Below are 20,553 nucleotides of genomic sequence, written 5' to 3' on the forward strand. Positions count from 1 at the left end.
TCTAAAAAGATATTTCTGACAGTGAAAACCTCTGTAATTGTTAAAATCTCTGTAATTAGAATAACCCCACATCAGAGTCCTGTGGTTTTGCCTGCCTGTTGTGTTTCTGCCTTCACTTGCTAGTCCTGATGAAGCCTAGACCCTTGCCGTGTGCAGTTGTTCTCTTTGATGATAAAACTTGCTGGTGGTTCTCCCTGCTGTGTCAGTGTGTAGGAAGGTAGGACATTAAATAAGTATTTGATTTGTGCTCTTAGTTCTTTGATGGTGTTGTTTCTTTGGTAGGGTAGTAAAATTTAACAAATAAAAATATACCCAGTTAAAACTGAATTCCACATCAACAAAAATTACTTTTTATAAGTATGTCCCATGCCATATTTGGGACATACTTGTACTACCAATTTATTTGATGTTTACCAGAAATTAAAATTTGACCAGGTGCCTTGTATTTTATCTAATAACCTTATTCTTTAGATTTCTGCAAGAAAGACCACTCAACGAGCCAGAGCACATAGTGTCCTTAATTAATAAACAGAACCAACTGCTCTTGAATCCAGAAAGCAAGTTCAAATGCCCATAAGTGTGATGGAGTCTGACCCTAGTGATTTGGAGTCACCTAAATCAGCTACCAAAGCGCAATGACAGGGTTACAAGAAAAAAGATACAGAGGATTTGTCTCTCAACTTCTGATTCTGTTTTGGAAACAAATACTGATAAAGTCTACCTTCTCAAGTGATTGATCTGAAAAGCACCGTTCATAAAGTCAGTCAAGGGAAGAGGAAGTAAGAAAGTAAGGCAAGCTCTGACATAGACTGAATTTTGTTAGTCCTGAAAATTTGGGGGTAGGAAGGGACACCACTATGGAGTGTATGTATGTGTGTAGGGAAGGGCTAAGGAGGAGGAGAGGAGAACAGAAGAGTAAGATAAACTTCTAGAAAGAAAAAGAAATCTGATCATATTCTGATATACATACAGGCTCACAAATACATCATCACTAATTTATTTCTTGCCCAGGCTGCAAAACTATTTACCAGAGATTCCCATCAGTTTGATGTTATCACACTTGTTAACTTGATTATGTGTAGATGTCTACTGCATGTATGAAATGAAGTTAAATTTTGCTTTGTTTTGAAAATTTTATAATTGAAAGACTACCAGAGATGTTGTCAAAATACTGTTTGAAAGCATTAATACTCTTCCTAAACAGACCTGACCAGAAGAGGTTGGAAGTCCAATTAGTGTGTGACTAGTCAAGGGTACAGGATAATCCTGACTTGCTCTCTGGCAAATCATGGGCCTTTGCTTGATCTTTACATGCCTCTCCATTTTCCTAAGCTATAAACCAAGTGTTTGTTAATGTACCTCAGTATTTCCTGGAATTGGGTCAAGTCTCTATTGAGGATATAAAAAAAAGAGGATAGAAGGACTGTTCTTGAGGTCCTTCCAACCCAGTTTTATTGAGAAAACCCTCACCTCCTATACCAGATATGGTCCCTATGCTTTTAGCTGCTTTCTGGGAAACAACAAATCAATATCTGTGGAAATAAGAGGTACGCCATGCTCTATTAGATTTCCCTCAAAGCTGCCTCAGCAGAGATCATAAAGAGGTAAAAATGAGTTCTAAAGCGCATATTCATTCATTTTAAAACTGCCACAATCCCATCATGGATAAGGAGACAAAGCTTTCCCAAAGAGGAAATGTAAAAAGCCGAGGAATGTATGAGAAAAAATTGGTCTCAATAGCAGCAAACAATAATGAAACAAGTTAAAATGAGACACTGTTTTCTCCATAACGTTAGCAAGGTTTTGAGAACATATCAAATTCAGGGTCAGTAAGAGTGAGATGAGGTGTTTATTACCTTCCGCTGTTGACAGTAGTTTGAATTAAAGCAGCTTTTCTAGAAAATAACATTCTAATATCAAATAATATTGCTTTCAATGATAGAAATCTTAGAAATATTCTTGGTAAAGGATCCAAGATGCAGTATGAACAAAAAATCGAAACAACATTTAAAAAAATACAAATGCTATAAACTAAGTAAATGTTTAGCTGCTTGGAGATAGCTTATTACATTTTGTATGTGCAAAAGAGGAAATATTATGCATCAAATATTTGTCATGAATTTTTAAAAATGGGGAAATGCCTTAGTCAATTATTTAAATAACAAACAGTAATGCAAATTATATGGACTTTGGGATCAATTATTTCAAAATATTAAAAAAAAGAACCCCAAAGAAATATACGAAATGTTAACAGTGGTTATCGTTAGGAGAGTACAATTATACATGGTTTTTTCCTTTCATTTTTACCTTTTTCTATATTGCCCATAAGTTCTATAGCTATCAGAAAAATAAAAATACAAGTGGTCAGCTGAATTCCCAGAGCACAGTTCTAGAAATAGAGACTATGAAAATATTGTTTACTTATTTATTCTATACACCTACTATCTGTGTAAGTTGGGGTACACCACTTAAGAAACCACGAATTTTCTCACCTATAAAACGGGGGCAATATTGCATTAAATTTCCTCCTAGTTTTGTTATGATAATAACTTGAAGCGATAAGTGTGAAAAAAAAACCCTTCTAAATCATAAAATACTTTAAAAATCTAAAAGATGAATAGGGATTCACCTTAGGACATCTTTCTCTGGGGTGACTGCCAGTGGAGGTTAATCTATGGCCATGAACATAATAAAACCACGTGACTTAACTGAGGACCAAACTCCTAACACACTGGGAGCCTTTTCCAGGCTCTTTCTTTGCATAGGTTCTTGTTCATAAGGCTGGAGAGCAAGGGAGGCCACAGTCTTAAGGGACGGGGGAAATAAAGTAGAGTTGGCCATGTGAGCCAGACCATGAAGGGACTTAGAAAGTCAGGCAGAAAGCTTCACAAATTTGACCTGGACTGATGAGAACAGAGCTATGTTATTTTATTTGCTTTGGGTCTCACTGTCACAAAAAGCAGCTGGCCAGGGGGCATTAACCTAAGAGTAGCCAGTTTGCTGGATGGACTTAAGGATCAGGTAAGTGGAGATAGGAATCAAGCTGGGTCAGAGTTCTGGCAGTTCCTGAGAAAGGACATGATGTGTCTGGACAAGGCCTTGGTGGAAGGAAAGGTGGGAATGTCAGAGAGATTGCTCAAGAAAAGAACTGTAACAGACGGAACACAGAGGATACGGGAAAAGGAAGCCTCAGATATGCCACTAACATGTCTCCTCTGAGAGACTGGAGGAGGGCTGCATTTCTTAGCAATCCCTCCTGAGAGACAGAATACACAAGGGGACAATGGCCAGGCTGTATGTGATGACAGAGGTCTGACACACCACCTCTGTTCCAACCAGCCCAGGAAGCCAACCACAGCCACCACAGCAATGGCCCAGATCATTCAGTCATTAGCCAATGACTGTCAGCTTCCCTATTTTTTTAAATCCCTATTTCCAACTCAGGACCAATCAGTCAAAAATGCTCCTCAAAGCACTCACATAGGAAGCCCCACTTGTAGCTAGCCCTCCTCCAGCTTCTGCATGCCAAAAACCTTCAGTGGGTCACACCCCGAGACTTCTCTTTTTTCCCCTAGAACGCTTTCCCACTCCCCTGTCTGCCTTTGAATTTCTGCCAAGGGCTCGTGATGGTGGCTAACTCTCCTGTTATAGTAAATGCCAAATAAATTACCTCCATTTGTTCTCATTTGGGTGGTCGTCATTTATTTCCACACTCCCATATCAGCCTTCAGCTCGGCCCCTCTTCCCAATAGCAATATCTAAGGAGGCGATTTGGTGAAACCGAAAGAAGGCGACACTAGGAATCACTTCCAGCCCCTAAGCTGACTGTGTAGCCGTGGGCCATCTCTTAACCTTTAGAGCACCTCCTGAATCTTTAAATGAAACTAATCTATCACAAGGTGGTAAAATTCTAGTCTTCAATAAGATCTAACCTGTCACAGTATAGAGAGGAAGTCCAGTAGATCCCTAACTATCTATAGATAAATTTCCCTGCCCATAATTTCTGAACAGGAAGAGAGAGACACACACAGAGAGAGAGAGAGAGAGGTGGGAAAGGAAGAGCGTGGAAGGAGAGCAGGAAGGAGGAAGGCAGATGGGATCTCTCAGATTTCACCAAACGGGAAATGAGAGGCCCATGATTCTAAATTACCTTGAATGAGATCATCAACTTTTGTTGTACTTGCCTAAGCCTCATGCTGCAGCAACTGTTCTTCCGCCATGATAAAGTCTGACCTTGCTCCTCCAATGGGAGCTGGACAGCTTCTAACAGGAAGGGAAGTGTCCAAGTATTGCCTCTACATGAAGAATGGGACCTGGGTTGTTCAAACCCAGAGATAAAACATAAGAATTCTTTGACCCAAGAAATCTCAAGCCCTTTCCACTCAGGACCTGAGAGAAAAAGTGCTGAGGAGGCACTAATTGTTCAACGCTGTACTTCTAACCCACTGCCCTTTCCATCAAGTGAAACTGCCCACGGAGGCTTTTTTGCATTCTACCTGTTTCTTCTTTGTGGCCCATGGTCATACATAACACAACACTAAGTAAAGATTTAGTAGCAGATCCATTCAATGAGTTTTTACAATAGTTGAGTTTTTGGTGTCATGGTAAGAAAGAACAAAACACCAAGGGTTCCATATAAATAGCACATTTCAGTTGAGGTTTCCTTCTGAGACTTATGGAACTGTGTTGATTTTGCACTAGGTGAAAATTTCCTTTAAGGCATTCCCAGCTTGTTTCCTTTAAGGCATTCCCAGCTTGCTGCCTCTGTTGGGCTTAACAATGTTGTCTCTTGCCTCAAAGAAATCTGACAGACCTGGTTTCAGTGCTGGCATTTTCTTATTCTTGCTGCTGTTTGGAGCAAGTCTGTTGTCCATTTTGAACCTCCAATATCACATTTAAAGTCATCTTACTCTTCTTGACCAAAAAGATAACGTGATATTATGCAAAGGACTGTTGATAATCTATGTTGTGAATGTCTGAATGATGAGAATAAAGTAGGGCAAGAGGGGTCCCTGTTATTGGCCAACATTTCAGGGCCAAGCACCAGTCAGTGAATCATCCCACAACATAATCCAGGCTTCTAAGAAGCAAATTCCTGTTTCTTTTTAAGGTCAGTGTTTGATTGTGTTTTACCTACTACTCCTTTTGGACGGGGTTTAAAACAAGAGAATACCTGAACCCCTGGACATTCTAAGCAATTTATGAAAAATCTTCCAAGTAGCAACCCTGTGGCATTTTTCAAGGAGAGTGTGATCCAAAAAGAAAGAAAAGAAAAAAAAAAAGTCAAGAACGTCTGGTCTACTACTACAAAACATTCAGGAGGCTATCAAGTTAAGGACAAAAAAAAAAAAAAAAAAGAAACCAATACACAGATACTTAATCTTTGGATGGCCAAGAATTAATAGTTACTTGTCTACCTCTAAGTAAGTAATAAGCACATTCAAATTATCTTTTAACCAGAAGCGAAATGAAAACAATATTTTTTCTACCAATTCCCTTCTCCTGCCAGTTTCTTTGTACTGGTTAATTTTGATGGAAAGACAATGCCTAACAGAACATTTCAGACAATGGAGTAATTACTACTTTGAATATTTTTTCTCTTACAGAAGAAAGTGCTTCTTTATTTTAGCTTTCCTATTTTTCTTTCAATAATGAGGCTAAGTAATGTTTAACCAACTAGAAGCTTGCTGGCTTTCAGAGGAAGCCATTGAGAAAGGACTGATCTGAAATGAGAGAAGAGGGAACCATTAGACTAAAAATAAAATGAATTCCATGCTTTGACTCTCTCCAGGGTTCTGTAGAGTGTCATAACTTATGGTTAATGAGGGTCCCAAGGGGGGAGGTCATAAGTCAACGTCACTCTCCTGGTTCAGTACAAGCCATTGAGCTAAACATGTCAGTATATTCTGCCCTTGACTATGGGGGCCTGGAATAAACCTTTGCCCCCAAAGGAAGAGAAGTTATTGCTAAAATGAGACTAAGCCATGTGGTAAGGTCTAACCATTCCTTTGACCCCAGGATTTTTGGCAGAATTTCTCGGAATGACATGCCACAGTTTCTTAATCTTTAAATGGAGGAAATCCTTCCTAATCTCTAAATGAAGGAAAATTTATACATCTCCTCCATGAATTTTAGGAGAAATGGCTAGTGCTTCTTGGAATGAACTTGGCACTGTTGTTTTAATGTTACTAATGTGTGGATTGGGAATTACTATATAGAATCACACCATTTATGGGCTGGACATGATCTTAGACATCATGTTAGTGGAGGAATTACTGTACTGAGCTAGAAAGATCTTTGGCAATATTAATAGATCAGTGTGGTTAAGAGCAAGGCATCTGTATCCAGGTTGCTTGGATTTCCATCACTTCACCTCTCTACCTCAGTGACTTCATATGCAAAACAGGGATAATTAAAGTACAAGATTCACAGGATATTGTGGACACTGAAGTGCCTAGCGTATCTGTTAAACTAAGTGCTATGTAATGTTTGCTTAATTATCAAAGAATTTTACATAATATTAGTTCTATGGTTTAAAATTTGTATGAAACACAAAAGAATTTCCATATGTTTGAAAGTGGTAAATCATATATATGGGAAACATTATCTATTCAGTTTACACAGTGTTCAGGTAACATTCTTGGACCAGTTGCAATGACTAGAAATAAATTCTCTCTCCTAAAGCCTTTGTCCCAGAATTTGGGAACTAAGATTCATCTATCCATTTAGCATCAATTGAGCACCTACTATGTGCCAGCCACCGCTCTAAGTATTAGAAATACAGCATGAACAAAAGAGTCAAAAGTACCTGCCCTCATGAAGGTTATAGTCTGATGTTATGAGTACATTTTTTGGTCTATTTTTTTCATCCGAGGTTCAGAGAATCCTCAGCCGACTGCCCAAAGTAACACAGCTAGTCCTAGATCTTGTAGTCCCTTATCACATCCAACTTTTAAAACGAACTTTGTAGAAACAAAGTAGTGGATTAGACCAGCTTTAAAAATGTTTAGAAGAGGGGCGTCTGGGTGGCTCAGTGGGTTAAAGCTTCTGCCTTCGGCTCAGGTCATGATCCCAGGGTCCTGGGATCGAGCCCTGCATTGGGCTCTCTGCTCAGTAGGGAGCCTGCTTCCTCCTCTCTCTCTGCCTGCCCCTCTGCCTACTTGTGATCTCTGTCTGTCAAATAAATAAATAAAATATTTTTTAAAAAAGTTCAGAAGATGTATTTGCTTGTCAAACTAGCTCATACAGAAACAGAGCAGCCACATAAATACACTGGCTGTTTCACATATACATCATGTGTCTTCCCAGCTCCTTGGGACCACCACACATCCCCCTCTGCTTCTCTTGTCATGTTCACGACACCACGCCATTCCTGTGACCTCCACTTGGAAAACTCTGAAATAAAATGATGGCATAAGTTCGTATTGTGTTTGCTCATCACCTAAGTATAGGAGTTTCTATTCAGTTGTTCACTATTTTTCAAGACAAAATATGTTTTCTACTAATTGTAACTGAAGCTTTTGTTACAAACTAAATTGTAATTAGAAACTGCCTTCTGATTATCGCCCAAAACTACTGAAAGCTAAAGTGATGAGTGAGGACAAAATTGATGATGAAGAAAGGAAGATTTTCACCATGGCACTATTAAAGGAGACACAAGCTCATCTTGAGAATTTCAAGCTTTGTACTCTGTTTTAGGCATGCTTCTACACCTGCTGGGGTAAAATTCTGTGGTTTTTCTCTCTTTTCCACACTTTCCAGGTTGTAACCTTACATATTCAGAAATATCTTGCCCTCTCAGAACTTCTGGAATTAACTTAATTTAAATTTATTTTCATTTTCTCATTTATATAGATATGTACAGGAAACTGGGTAAGTAGGTAGTTAAACATGTAGTTTTAGAGGGCTATGTGTGTGTGTGTGCCCATATATCTTCCCAGCTGTTGCATTTCTTCATTTCTAAGGCATCATTCTCTGAGACAGACCATGAGATTTTATACGAAGAAAGAAAAATATCACTCGATTAAACTAAAGTTGCCATCAACTGTAAAATTCATCCCAATTTCTGATATGCAAAAATGTGAAAAGAGCTTGATAACTCTTCACTCTTCATTACATGAAAAAAAGTTTTTCATGTAATCCATTAAAAAATTATCCTTTTTAATAGATGCTGAATAATTACTGCTCTGAAATACTTTGGACTTAATTGTTTCAAATATCCATCAAAAATGTCCCCTGGGTGGGGGGAGTAAAATGTTAAAACTAAGTCTGCACAAACTGAAATATTTATAGATGAAATGATGATGTCTTGGATTCAGATCACAAAAATATCTGAGGTGGGCACCATGGGAGTGTACAGATAGAACAAGATTGGCTATGGGTTAATAATAGTTCAAGTTGGATTGCAAGGTACAGGAGGGCTTAGTGTTCTAGTCTCTTAAAATTTCAGAAAAAAAAATTTCTCTCTATGAAGTATTAGTAATATAACCTCCCATGAATAGGATTAGGTCTTCTTATATGAAAGAGGTTTGTTCTATACTTATGATGATATGTTCCAGTTGGAGACTGTTGAGAATATTCCAGGGACTGTGAGTGATGAGGTGAGTGGAAAGTATGCTCATTGTTACTCCTTCTTCTTTCCAAATACCTTATTTTGTTGAAGCTGTCTCGGTCCTACCTTTTATTATGGTAATAGCTGGCTAGTTCTTATAGTTGTTTCTAGCCCCCAAAACCAATGTGCTACTTTACATCAGTATTTGGTCATCCCCAGAGGGTATACAAGGTTGGTTTGGTATCAAGGATAGTTAAAAGCAGCAACAATAACAATTTAAAATTTAATTGAATTTTCCAGTCACTATGCTAAGTGGTTTACCATGCATGGGTTTATTTAATTCTCATGACAACCCTAACTTGTTAATACTATTATGATTTTATTTTTACCCATGAAGAAACAGACTGAGAAAACTTAAGTGCATTTCTCAAAGCTGGCAAGTGACGGGGTCTGGATCTAACCCTAAGCCTCTGCTTGAAGCCACACTCGGTATTGCCTCCCTTCCAGTGACACTGATTTAAGAACAATGGAAATCACAGCCTGCTGAGGATCACTTGCAGACAAGAACTAAAGAGAGCCTCAAGCCAATAATCAGCAGGTGCAGATGGGTGAAAAGAGCACAGGCTCAAGAAAGCAACTCTTGTAGAAAGAAATCAAAAGGAATACAGAAACCTCTCCCAAGTAGATAAACCTAGTCCTAGGAGTGGAACAGGAGGAAGAGACCAGATCATGGATGGTTTGCATTTTCTCCTGAGTCTTTAAGTCATTTCAGAGTGCACTCACACTTCATCAAGCCTCTCATGCCTGAGTTTAGCTGGTGTGTTACACATCATCTCCTGAACTTCACACAGTACTTCTAGACTTCCTCAGCTTGCTCCACCCCAGCCAGAATTTTAATGCTCATTAACTGTCATGTTATGAAGAATATTTTCTTTTATGATTCTGTCCCTGCAGGGTCCTAACTGTTCAACCACACTTTGTTAAAAAATCTAATCATTGGGGCACCTGGATGGCTCCGTGGGTTAAGCCTTCACCTTTGGCTCAGGTCATGATCTCAGGGTCCTAGGATCAAGCCCCGTATCAGGCTCTTTGCTCAGTGGGGAGCCTGCTTCCTCCCTTCTCTCTGCCTGATGCTCTGTCTACTTGTGATCTCTCTCTGTCAAATAAAGAAATGAAATCTTTAAAAAATCTAATCATTATTCTCAATCTTATAGAGTCTCGAAGATATGTCCTGCTAGGTTAAGTACTACCCTCCTCTCCATATTCACTCACAGATGCCTCAGTAACATTGAAATAAATAGATCTTTTGGAGTGGAAATTCTTGAGGTCGTCATCTGAATTGACCCATCATTTGGACTCCAGGATTTGAGGGTAGTTCAAGGATGAGATGTGTACTCAGAAGCAACCGAAGTCATACCAGGGATGAAACAATGATGAATAGCTTGTACTAGAGCTAGGGTCTGGTGTAGCATTTTCCACTTGCACTCCTCCCCTATGCTTCTAAAAATGTCACCAAAAATCATATCAACTTCTTTGTCTATATCACATGGAATTTACCATCAACCAAAATCCTAAAGTCTTATTTTATAAGTACAGGTTCTTCCAAAGAGTACTTTAGCATTTACCTTTATGTCAAAGTAAATAATCTTATACTTACCCCTGTTAAACAGTCTAGGGAAATTTAGATCGTTATTCCAACCTATTAAGGTTGTTTGTTTGGATTTCGATGATGTCAACACACTAATGTATTAATTCCTTTTGGCTTTATATCCAGAAACCTGTTTAACATACATTTATCCAAAACACTGACAAAAGTATTTATTAGGATAGGACTAAGAACAGAGTGTTTTATAAACCATCAGACACTCCCCCACCAGTTGCTAAGAAGCACCCTGTAAGTACGTTCATTCAACCAGTTAATAATCTGCTTAATTGCATTAACTCAGCTCATATTTCTTAATCTTGTCTCCTATTATATCATGAAGAAATTACACAATGCCCCACAGAAGCTCATGAGCATTTTGTCTGTTGCATTTCCTTGAACTATTGTTTCCTTCTAATTTGGCCAGATTTAATTTCGCTAAAAGCAATTTGACAAAAAGCAATTTGGTCAAGAAGACAATTTTCTCAAAACAATGATCTAGATAAAGAAGAATAATGCCAATCAGTGTGGTTTCAAAGTTGGTCATTTTTGTGTATCATTGGATAAGTCTGCACTTATCCATTTTGTACTTTATATATTTTGTCAATATTTTGTTTTTTTCTCAATAGTTTGACTTTTTAAAATTTCTAATTCATTTCCATCCAGTTGTTCCTATCAAGCATTGCTTATAATGCAGACTAACTGAAACAATATACTGTAGCAATTAATTAGAAGAATGCAAGTGTCCAAAAACTGATGGATTTTTTAAAAATATGCTAAATTCCAAATACCATATGGTAGGTAAAATATCATATGTAGTCATAGGAAATGCATAGGGAAGGCCATCATACATTAATGTGCAGTCATTCGTTGACACTATTAAGTGGGATCATCTTTAAAAATTTGTTCTGGTTTGCATTATAATTTTCCATAATAAGTATATGTTGCTTAAAAACTCTAAAATAATACATAAATCACAACTGTAGCAAATTGTTCCATCACTCTAGTCATTTCAAGTATTTAGCTCCTTTTGTTGGATTCTTGTTCCCTAAGCAATTCCTTAACCGTTAAAACTTTTCACAGTGTAAAACTTTTCACTGTGTAAACACAGTGTTTGAAGATGAATTCTGGAAACTGTGAAGTGTTTAAAGATACTAAAAGTGCTATAAAGCCGTCCCATGCTTTATCACTCATACTTGAATGTAAAATGATGGAAGATACTAATTTTTAATGATTTGTTGTGTTGGCCAATTTGCTTTTGACCAGATTACTTTTGGCTAAATACACACTACCATCTATCAAGCCAGTAATACATTAGGGGGGAAAATGCGACTATCCTGATGATTTCCCTTTAAGTGAATCTACCCTGGTTTCCAGGGATCCAGTGGCATTTCCTTTGAATACTCTGCAAACCCTTCCTTTAATCATCCATTTTAGAGGGGCGCGTGGGTGGCTCAGTGGGTTAAACCTTTGCCTTCAGCTCATGTCATGATCCCAAGGTCCTGGGATCAAGCCCTTCATTGGGCTCTCTGCTCAGCGGAAAGCCTGCTTCCCCCCTCTCTCTCTGCTGGCCTCTCTGCCTACTTGTGATCTCTCTCTGTCAAATAAAAAAATAAAATCTTGAAAAAAAAATCCATTTTAGAATCTTGCCAGCTTGGGAAAGTTTAGCAGTAGGTGTAAGTTCTTTTTGAAACTGTCTGAAGACACCAATCAGGAATAACCTCCTACTCAGAAATATATGTTGATGAACACAGCTCAAAGGCTGTTTAAGCACCCCTGTTCCGAGTACTTTACACTGACCTATTCTCAAGGAAATTGCTCAATTTCCTCACCCTCCCGTGTCCCTACAGAATGAATTCAAGAGTATGACATACATTTAATATTCTCCCAGTCCATAGTTTTCTCATGTTATTTTCTCTTGACCCATCTTACTGTTATTACTATTATTTTAAAAATCAGTGTGTTCCAGGGGCTGTAATTGCTGCTCTTCCCTCTTGGTCTATACTTAGGGCTGTCTGCGAGGGAAGGTATACAGGAGTCACCAAAAGCTCCTGTGAGTTGCTAGCTAACTCTTCTTGAGCCTTCTAAGTGCTGCTTCAGGAAATAGGTGATAGTTTGCACTTTATATGAATTTGTGTAATGTACCGTATTACATAAAACAAAATATTTAAATTATTTTCTATCTTCTGTGTAAAAGGATCCAGTCAGGATCATTAAATTTTAGGTTGTTGTCTTAGCCTTCCTAGGGTTTGTTTAAAACAAAATAATCACATGTCTCTCAGTGTTTGTTCAATAGACTTCTGTGCCTGTGGAATCTCAGTGAAAACCTACAGAATGACTGAAGGAATGTGTTTCAGATGGGTTGTGAAATCTTCACAGCTAATTTCCTCCTCCTTCATTCAGTAAAGAATGAAAAGTAAGAATAACAAAAATAAAGGAAACTATTAGCTCTAGAGACAAATGAGGCTAAAATGTGCGTTCTACAATGGTGGAGATTTTCTCAGGGTTTGGTTGTTAGAATGATAGAGAATTCTTATTCCTAGCTCCTATATTTCTAGTGCCTTTGTCTACCTTTTGGGAACTGCCATGTAAGCATTTCTATCTGAGCACAACTATGAGGAAAAGACCCAGCACCGTCAAAGATGAAAAACACAAGAACCTGAGTGAATCTTTCAATGGAGAGATGTCATCTTGGATAAAAGAAAAAGCGAAATCTTGAAAAAAAAAAAAAATTCTGGTCTCTGGTTAGGTCCTTTTTTCCTGAACTGCCAGAGGCAATACATTTTACCTCTGTTTCCGCCCATTCCCCCCGCCCCCTGCCACCTCCTTTTTTGTTCTTTTAAATTTTATTAGAACAAGAAAAAGAATTCCAGCTCTGAGGTAGGGTCCAGTTAATGAAGCTAACACACTGCCTAAATATTTATTCTCATGTTTGGGGTACTTGGATTGCAGATGTGTAGAGATGTTTTGGAGTTAAAAATATCTCTTTCTGTGAGGCAATGGCACACTGGAATGCTAATCCAAGCCCACTGCTTATCCTTCTGAGACTAGCATCCTGGGTGTCCTGGCTGCAATAAGTAAACAACCCCAGCCTCATTTCCTTAGGAATCTTCACCTTTTTTTTTTTGCTTGAGCTGTCTTAAAAATGTGTGCCGAGACTAGCAAGAAATGGAGCAACAAGAGGAGAAGAAAACTCCTCAGATGGCCACTCTTGGTTCCAGAGACCCCCACACTGTGTGCGTGGTGGGGAAATTTTCTTCTCCCCAGACCAAAGGTAGCTTCCACATTCTGGTCCTTGGAGTGAATGAGTACCTCGCCTCAACTGTGTGCAGCTAATCAGTAATGCGGTTCAAAGGGTAGACGCATGGAAATACCTGGACCCAGGTGAGGTGGCTTAGTCCTGGAAGGGAGAAAGCCTGGGGGAGGGGAGATGACATCTAGGCCAGCACCCCCCCATCCACTACTGCTCCTTCACACTTTAGGTGGGGTGTCCTAGCCCCCCTGGGCCTCACCTTCTCAGCCTATAAACTGGAGGCAACCTGTGTCACAGGACTATGACTTGGGGGCTGATAAATCAAGGTAAACCACTCTCCAGAGTGAGAAAAACAACTATAAGCAAGACTCTGAATGCTTTGTGTGGAAGCACGTTGGTGCTGACTGTGAGAAGGGCACCGGAAGGGACTTGGGGACTTCAGGGGAAGTTTAAGATGCCCACAGGAACTTAATCCCCAAGGAAGAGATAAAGGCAAAGTAGGAAAGTAGGAGAAACATCTGGACAAAGATTTAAAAGAAACAGTGTGAATACAGGGTAGGTATTCTCCTGAATGGTCTCCAGAACACAGAAAGAAGATTTAGTTAGCATCATTTCTCCCTACAACAGAAAGATCTTTTACAGTGATGCCCTCTTAGAAATAGATTATTTACAGAACTATAGGCAAAGCCTTGGAATCTGGTCAAACTTGAGCAAAAACATTAAAAGTTCTTGTAAATTTCCACAAAAAGATTGGATTTCATGAACATGAGATACATAACTGCCTTACATGTTGTTGAACTTGCTCTGCATCATTTTATGTCTGACAAACCACTGGTTCCTAGTCTGCACTGTACTAAACTTCCAAATTCCCGATTTAGTTGGCCACATTCACAAGGACCTGGTCTGTGCACAGCAACACCTGTCCCCAGCAGATTTCCCAGGTCTTGCAGAGCAGCACTAACACAATGGTGGCAACGGGTTTCTCTAATCCCCTCCTGGGCCTTAGCAAGCACCCTGCCACACCTAAAGACCCACAGACCTGGACTGACATTTGGTTGCAATTCCACCAGGCTTTTCTCTCTACAAGAATTAATCCTGCGCACACATCCATTTTCAAGTCGCAAAGATAATTTGATCCTGTTTTAAAGGACACTGATTATTCTGAAAACAGAGAGAAAACCCAGCCCATCCTGGACACTTCCATACAAGTTGAAAAGTAAAACAAATCGACATGATTATTTCATTATGGAAGAATTTTTTTCTTATTTTAAGCAGTGGCTTGCGGCTTGTGTGTGTGTGTGCTTGTGTGTGTGCACGCGCGCGCGTGTTTGACAGTGAGCTGTTATTCTTAAAGGCAGCAGGAAAGCGGCATGTTAAAGTTTCACATTAAACAACAAAGAGTTTCAAGGAACGTCCTCAAATTACATTCACAGTTTCAAAGTTCAAGAAATGTGACAGAGCGCTGCTTACCTTACAACGTCAGGTCCCAAGAGGTCTTTGAGTCTAAAGCAGTACATCCAATGTGCAGGATTTATTTTCTTGCACAGAAGTCTAATCTGTCATAGCACCCAGCTCACCGGGAGGAACCAACCTCCTGCTCCCGAACACCAATGAGAGGACCAGAGGAGCACATGTGGGAAGTGGCTTCCCTGAGAGCCTGTCACACACAGTCTGCACATGCTCTCTGAGACAGAGGTGCCAAGTCAACCTTGGCTTGAGGCTCACAAAGCACCTCATTGTGAGGTCCCGGCCAAGGCTTGGGGGAAGGAAAGGGTTATAAAAAACGGGCTCTAGCCAATCTGTAGTTTTCATGCTTTTGTTGGGAGGGGCCTCTCATTCATTAAAAATAGAAAGAATTATTTTTCTGTTAGCTTCCCAGGGAACAAGTAAGACTTGTAACAACTCACCAACAGGTTGAGATAAGAGGACAAGCTTATCTCTCGGAACTCTGCTATGCTCCCGGCTGGTGTGAAGGAAGGCTCTGTGGTGAAAACTCCATCTCACCTCTCAGAAAAGTGTCTACTCCCTAAGAACTGACAGGATGTTTTATTGGAAGGAAGTTCACAATTATGAGTATATAATAATCTGTGTTAACCAGGCCCCACCAAGCTCAAAGATAAAATGAAAATCTCCTGCATCTGTGTCATGAAATCCATCTGTGACACTGACATGATATTTTAAGTGGGCTTTCCGCATCAAGCTCACCAGAAGTCATCATGAAAAGGAAGTGCATGTCCTCTTGTGGGACATAAGCGTACAAGGACCAGAAAAACATTTGCTTTTACTTTCACAGCCACCTGCTACAATGTGCCACAGAAAAGAAAAGAGGTATTGGGTGAAAAAAAAAATGCTAAAACGAACAACCCTCTTCCAAAATCCATATGGTAAGACTTGAGCCATGATTACTCTGGGCTCAGAGTCTGATGTCATTTGGCTTTTCCGCAGCACTTGCTAGGACTCTAGCCTGAAGCAGTCAATGGTTACCAGTTGCTTCTGGGTGTAAAGAAGAGAGAAAGACAGCACCTTGGAGTAGAGAGTGGGGCAAAAAGACCTATGTTCAAGCTCTGGATCTGGTTATACAACCAACTTTAAGCCCTGGAAAATCTTGAGGTCTCTCTGGATCTCAGTTTCATTTTCTGAGAAATGAAGGACTTGGGCTAGTAGTTCAGGAAATGCAAAAACTCAAAGTGCAGTTCACTTGGTGGGCTAAGGGCAGGTGGAAAACACAGGTCTCTATTTTGGAAGTAGCTATTAGCCCACAACAAATATTCCTAATTCGTTATGGGATGAATCATGCCAAATCTTCTGACTTTTCAAAAGAAGCTAGAAGTTCAGATTTTTATGTGAACTCTAAGTTTTATAAATCTCCTTGCTCAAAATGTTTAATGAACACCAAGCAAAATCTATCTGCTAGTTAAATCTGCCCTGCAGGCTGCCAATTTGGGGCTTATAGACCAGATGGTGTTGAGTCTTATCCTGCTAGAAAATGAATGATCCAGGGAAGTTAGTCTCTAGAGAAACTTTCAACAGGCTCAGCTGTCAAGACAGGACTGAAAGAAGAGGGTGCCTAGTACTTCTTTGGTGAAATTGGGGATCTCACCCCCCTACTTCATGGTGGTGATCAAGACTGATTACCTTACATGGCCGATTTTCTTTGGCTAGAACTGGTGTGGAATTTATGAGATCATTAGCATTCTAAGAATCTGATAAGTGAAAAATGGCAGAAGAACGCATACAGGGTAAAGAAAAAAAATATTGTTCCAGTAATATAAAAACCAACCGGATGCAATGCTCCAAGTCTTACCTCAAGACTGAAATACTGAAAGTAAAAGCAAAAGCTCTAATAGGGTTTATGATAAGTAGCTACGTTAAGTTGAGAGAAAGAAAAAGTTTATTGATTACTCAATAAAAGAGAGATGTTGGGGTGCAGTGGGTTGGAGATGTGTAGAAAACAGAGTTGACTAAATAATTCTCTTCTAGGTCACTAGGCAAAACTAAAGTTAGGAATACTCAGTCCTCATGGTCTGACAGCTACAATCCTTCCTGAGCCACTGGATGAGCTCTGAGTGGGTGTAGAACCTCTCTTCATAAGTCAGGACTCATCCTTGTTCAGAGAGAGAGAGAAATGCTGACTCATCGGGGACCAAGGCCAGAGCCTTGCAAACATGTTCAATAAATATTTGCCCTGCCTGATGAACCCTGGCATGGAGACTGTGGACTAAAGACCAAGATGGGTAGGAAAGTCTTTGATCTTTCAAGACTTGGCTGCCGTCTGAGTCATTTCATCCCAGGGAATTTCCCTTAATCTCTCAGGCTGCCTTTATTATAAAGTGTCCTTTATTTTATTCCATCTTAGTTTAGTACTTAAATTGAATTTTGATTTTTGTCTACTTGTCTCATTAAACTAATACTTTCTCACCCACTTTTTTATTTTTACAACCGAGCATATCCATGCTTGGCGCAGGTAAGGAACTTAGTAAGTATTGGTTGAATGCATTAGTAAATAGAAAATTCTTAACTAGAAGAAGTAACATGTACGTTATAAATGCAGTGATATTAAAGTGATAAAACAAGTCTTTGGAAGAAAATTTGGTTTAGATATATATTTTTACGAGGATTATGTTTTCTCAAATGTATAGCTACTTTTTTTTTTTTTCCGATTCATTCTGTTACGGTTTTTAATTTGCATTTGTCCAAAATAATGTTCCTTATTACAGTAGCTATTGCCGTCTGCCATAATCCAAGCTTTCTAAACATTTATGTTTCCTATGATCACCTATGGGAATGTTTTGGTTAATAATGAGTGTACAGCTGACAGTCACCATAAATTGGCCACACTCAAATCTCATGATGCTTTCACAAAAGCAACAGAGGCAGTGAAGGTAATTCACTTAGTCTGAGTAGTTACATGGTAACCAATGACAGGAGCAACAGATACTACCTCCAGGGCTCAAGGGACCAAGGAGTAGAATGGATGGAAATTATTCTTTTACACATAGCTTTGGTACTAACGGAGAGAGCCTCACTGTAATTTTCAAAATAAAATTTAAAAATAGTAAATAAAATGAGATTTCAACTGAATTAAATTTGTTTTGACTAAAAGATGCTATGACTGTTTGAGAAAGAGATGAATACAAAGAAATAAAGGAACAAAGGAAAAGCAATGTAAGTTATTGTTATTCATGACTGCATGGCAAACTACCCCAAACACAGTAGCTTAAAATATCTATTATTATCTCTATGGTTCTGTAATTTACTGGGCCCAATTGGGTGAATCTCCTGATCCATGTAATATCACCTAAGCTGCAAAGTCCTGGGAGCAGATCATTTGTTTTCTCTTGTCTTTTTTGATAATAGACAATCTAACATTGTGACTTTGATTTGCATTTCCCTGATGATTAGTGATGTTGATTACTTCAGCCTGCTCCTATTTGCTAGTTGTATGTCTTCACTAAAGTCAGTCTATTCAGGATCTTTGCTCATCTTATTATTTATTTATTTATTTATGCATGCATGCTATTGAGTTGTATGAGCTCTTTGTATATTTTGAATATTAACCCATTATGTTTGTGCATATTCTCTTCCTTACCATGCATTACTTTTAAATTTTATTGTTCATAGTTTCCTTTGCTGTGTGGAAATATTTTAGGTCCATATACTCCCACTTGTTTATTTTTGCTTTTGTTGCCTTTGTTTTTGCTGTCAAATCCAAAAACTTATTGCCAAAGGCTGATGTTAAGTAGCTTACCTCCTATGTCTTCTTTAGGAGTTTCATGGTTTTAGGTCTTACTTTCAAGTCTTTAATCCATCTTTAATTGATTATTGTGTACGGTGTAAGATTGGTGTCCAGTTTTATTCATTAGCATGGAGATACAGGTGTCCCCTGTTTTTCAAAAGTTCTCATTACGCCACTTCTTTGTTACAAAAGTTCTACATTGGTACTTGCTTTCACAAACAACAACAAAGAGACCCACAACAAACAAACAAAAAACACCCAAAGAGGATTTTTGCGTTTATAAAAAAGAGATGAAAAGCCAAAGTAGTGTTCAGTGTTTGTTTTGCACAAGCCATCATAGATGCATCTCACAGCCGGAGCAGTGAGAGCAGCCCTGCTAAGCACCATCCCCAGAACTATACTCAGCATCCCAGCGTCAAGCCGTCATAGCTTTGATCTATGTCTATGAGCATTTGTGTTTTACCTTGATTTATTTTGTGCATCCATTAGCAAGATGTGTCCTAGGGATCAGAAAAGCTTAAGAGAGGTTATTTTGGGGGTCTGGGAATACTTGATTTTTTTTTCATAAAAATTAATGGTAATTGCTCCTTTGACTTATGCCATTTAGCTTATGAAAATGTCATAGGAATGCTCTACTTATGGATAGCAGAAAACAGGTTAGAGCACCACATACTGAAGAGAGTTGCCTTTCCCCATTTTATATAGTTAATTCCTTTGTTAAAATTAATTGATCAAAGACACATGGGTTTATTTTTGTGCTTTCTATTCTGTTCCACTAATCTATATGTGGAATTTTGTCAAATTGTTGAATTTTGTCAAATAATTTTTATGCATCTATGCATCTGTGCTTATGCTAATACCATACTGTTTTGATTACCATAGTTTTATCATGCAGTTTGATCAAGAAATGTGATGCCTTTGGCTTGGTTCTTTCTCAAGATTGCTTTGGCTATTTGAGATTTTTTGTGGTTCCAAACAAATTTTGGAATTATTTTTTGTGAAAAGTGCCATTGGCATTTTAATAGAAATTTTATTAAATCTGTAAATTGCTTTGGGTAGTATGGGCATTTTGATGACACTAATTTTTCCAATACAAAAACATGGGACGGGGCGCCTGGGTGGCTCAGTGAGTTAAAGCCTCTGCCTTCAGCTCAGGTCATGATCCCAGGGTCCTGGGATTAAGCCCTGCATTGGGCTCTCTGCTCAGTGGGGAGCCTGCTTCCTCTTCTCTCTCTGCCTGCCTCTCTGCCTACTTGTGATCTCTGTCTGTCAAATAAATAAATAAAATCTTAAAAAAAAAAGAAAAGAAAAAAGAAAAACATGGGAAATCTTTTCATTTATGTGTGTCTTAATTTCTTTCACCAGTGTTTTATAGTTTTTAGTGTCCAGATCTTTCATCTCCCTGGTTAAATTTATTCCTAAGCATTTTTATTCTTTTTAAAGCTATCATAAATGGGATTATTTTCTTAATTTTTCTTTCTGATAGTCCATTGTTAGTGTATACAAATGAAACTGATTTCTGCATATTGATTTTATATCCTGCAACTTTACTGAATTGGTTTTTTGTTTTGTTGTTGTTATATTTGGTTCAGTCTTTAGGGTTTTCTATATATAAGATCGTATCATCTGCAAATTTTACTTCTCGCTTTCCAATTTGGACGCCTTTCTATTTTTTTTTTCTTTGTCTGATTACTCTGGCTAGGACTTCTAGTACTATGTTGAGTAAAATTGTTGAGAGTGGATATCTTTGTCTTGCTCTTGATTGTAGAAGAAAATCTTACAATATTTCACCAGAGAGTACGATGTTAGCTGTAGGCTTGTCTTTATGGACTTTATCATTTTGAAGTATATCCACCTACAGCTGAGAGTTT

General features: G+C 38.6%; 1 protein-coding gene across 4 annotated transcripts in view; it reads right to left on the bottom strand.

Annotated features, from left to right (window-relative positions):
* Nucleotides 1-15,044, bottom strand: part of STARD13 (StAR related lipid transfer domain containing 13) — a 523,725-nt gene extending 508,681 nt beyond the window's left edge. For all 4 annotated transcript variants that reach the window (XM_082700364.1, XM_082700373.1, XM_082700362.1 and 1 more), the window contains exon 1: nucleotides 14,917-15,044. The gene's annotated coding sequence lies outside the window, so the exon portion shown is untranslated. The remainder of the gene's footprint in view (nucleotides 1-14,916) is intronic.
* Between the last annotated feature and the right edge of the window lie 5,509 nt (nucleotides 15,045-20,553).

Source organism: Mustela nivalis, assembly GCF_964662115.1.
Source record: "Mustela nivalis genome assembly, chromosome: 15".
NCBI lineage: Eukaryota > Metazoa > Chordata > Mammalia > Carnivora > Mustelidae > Mustela > Mustela nivalis.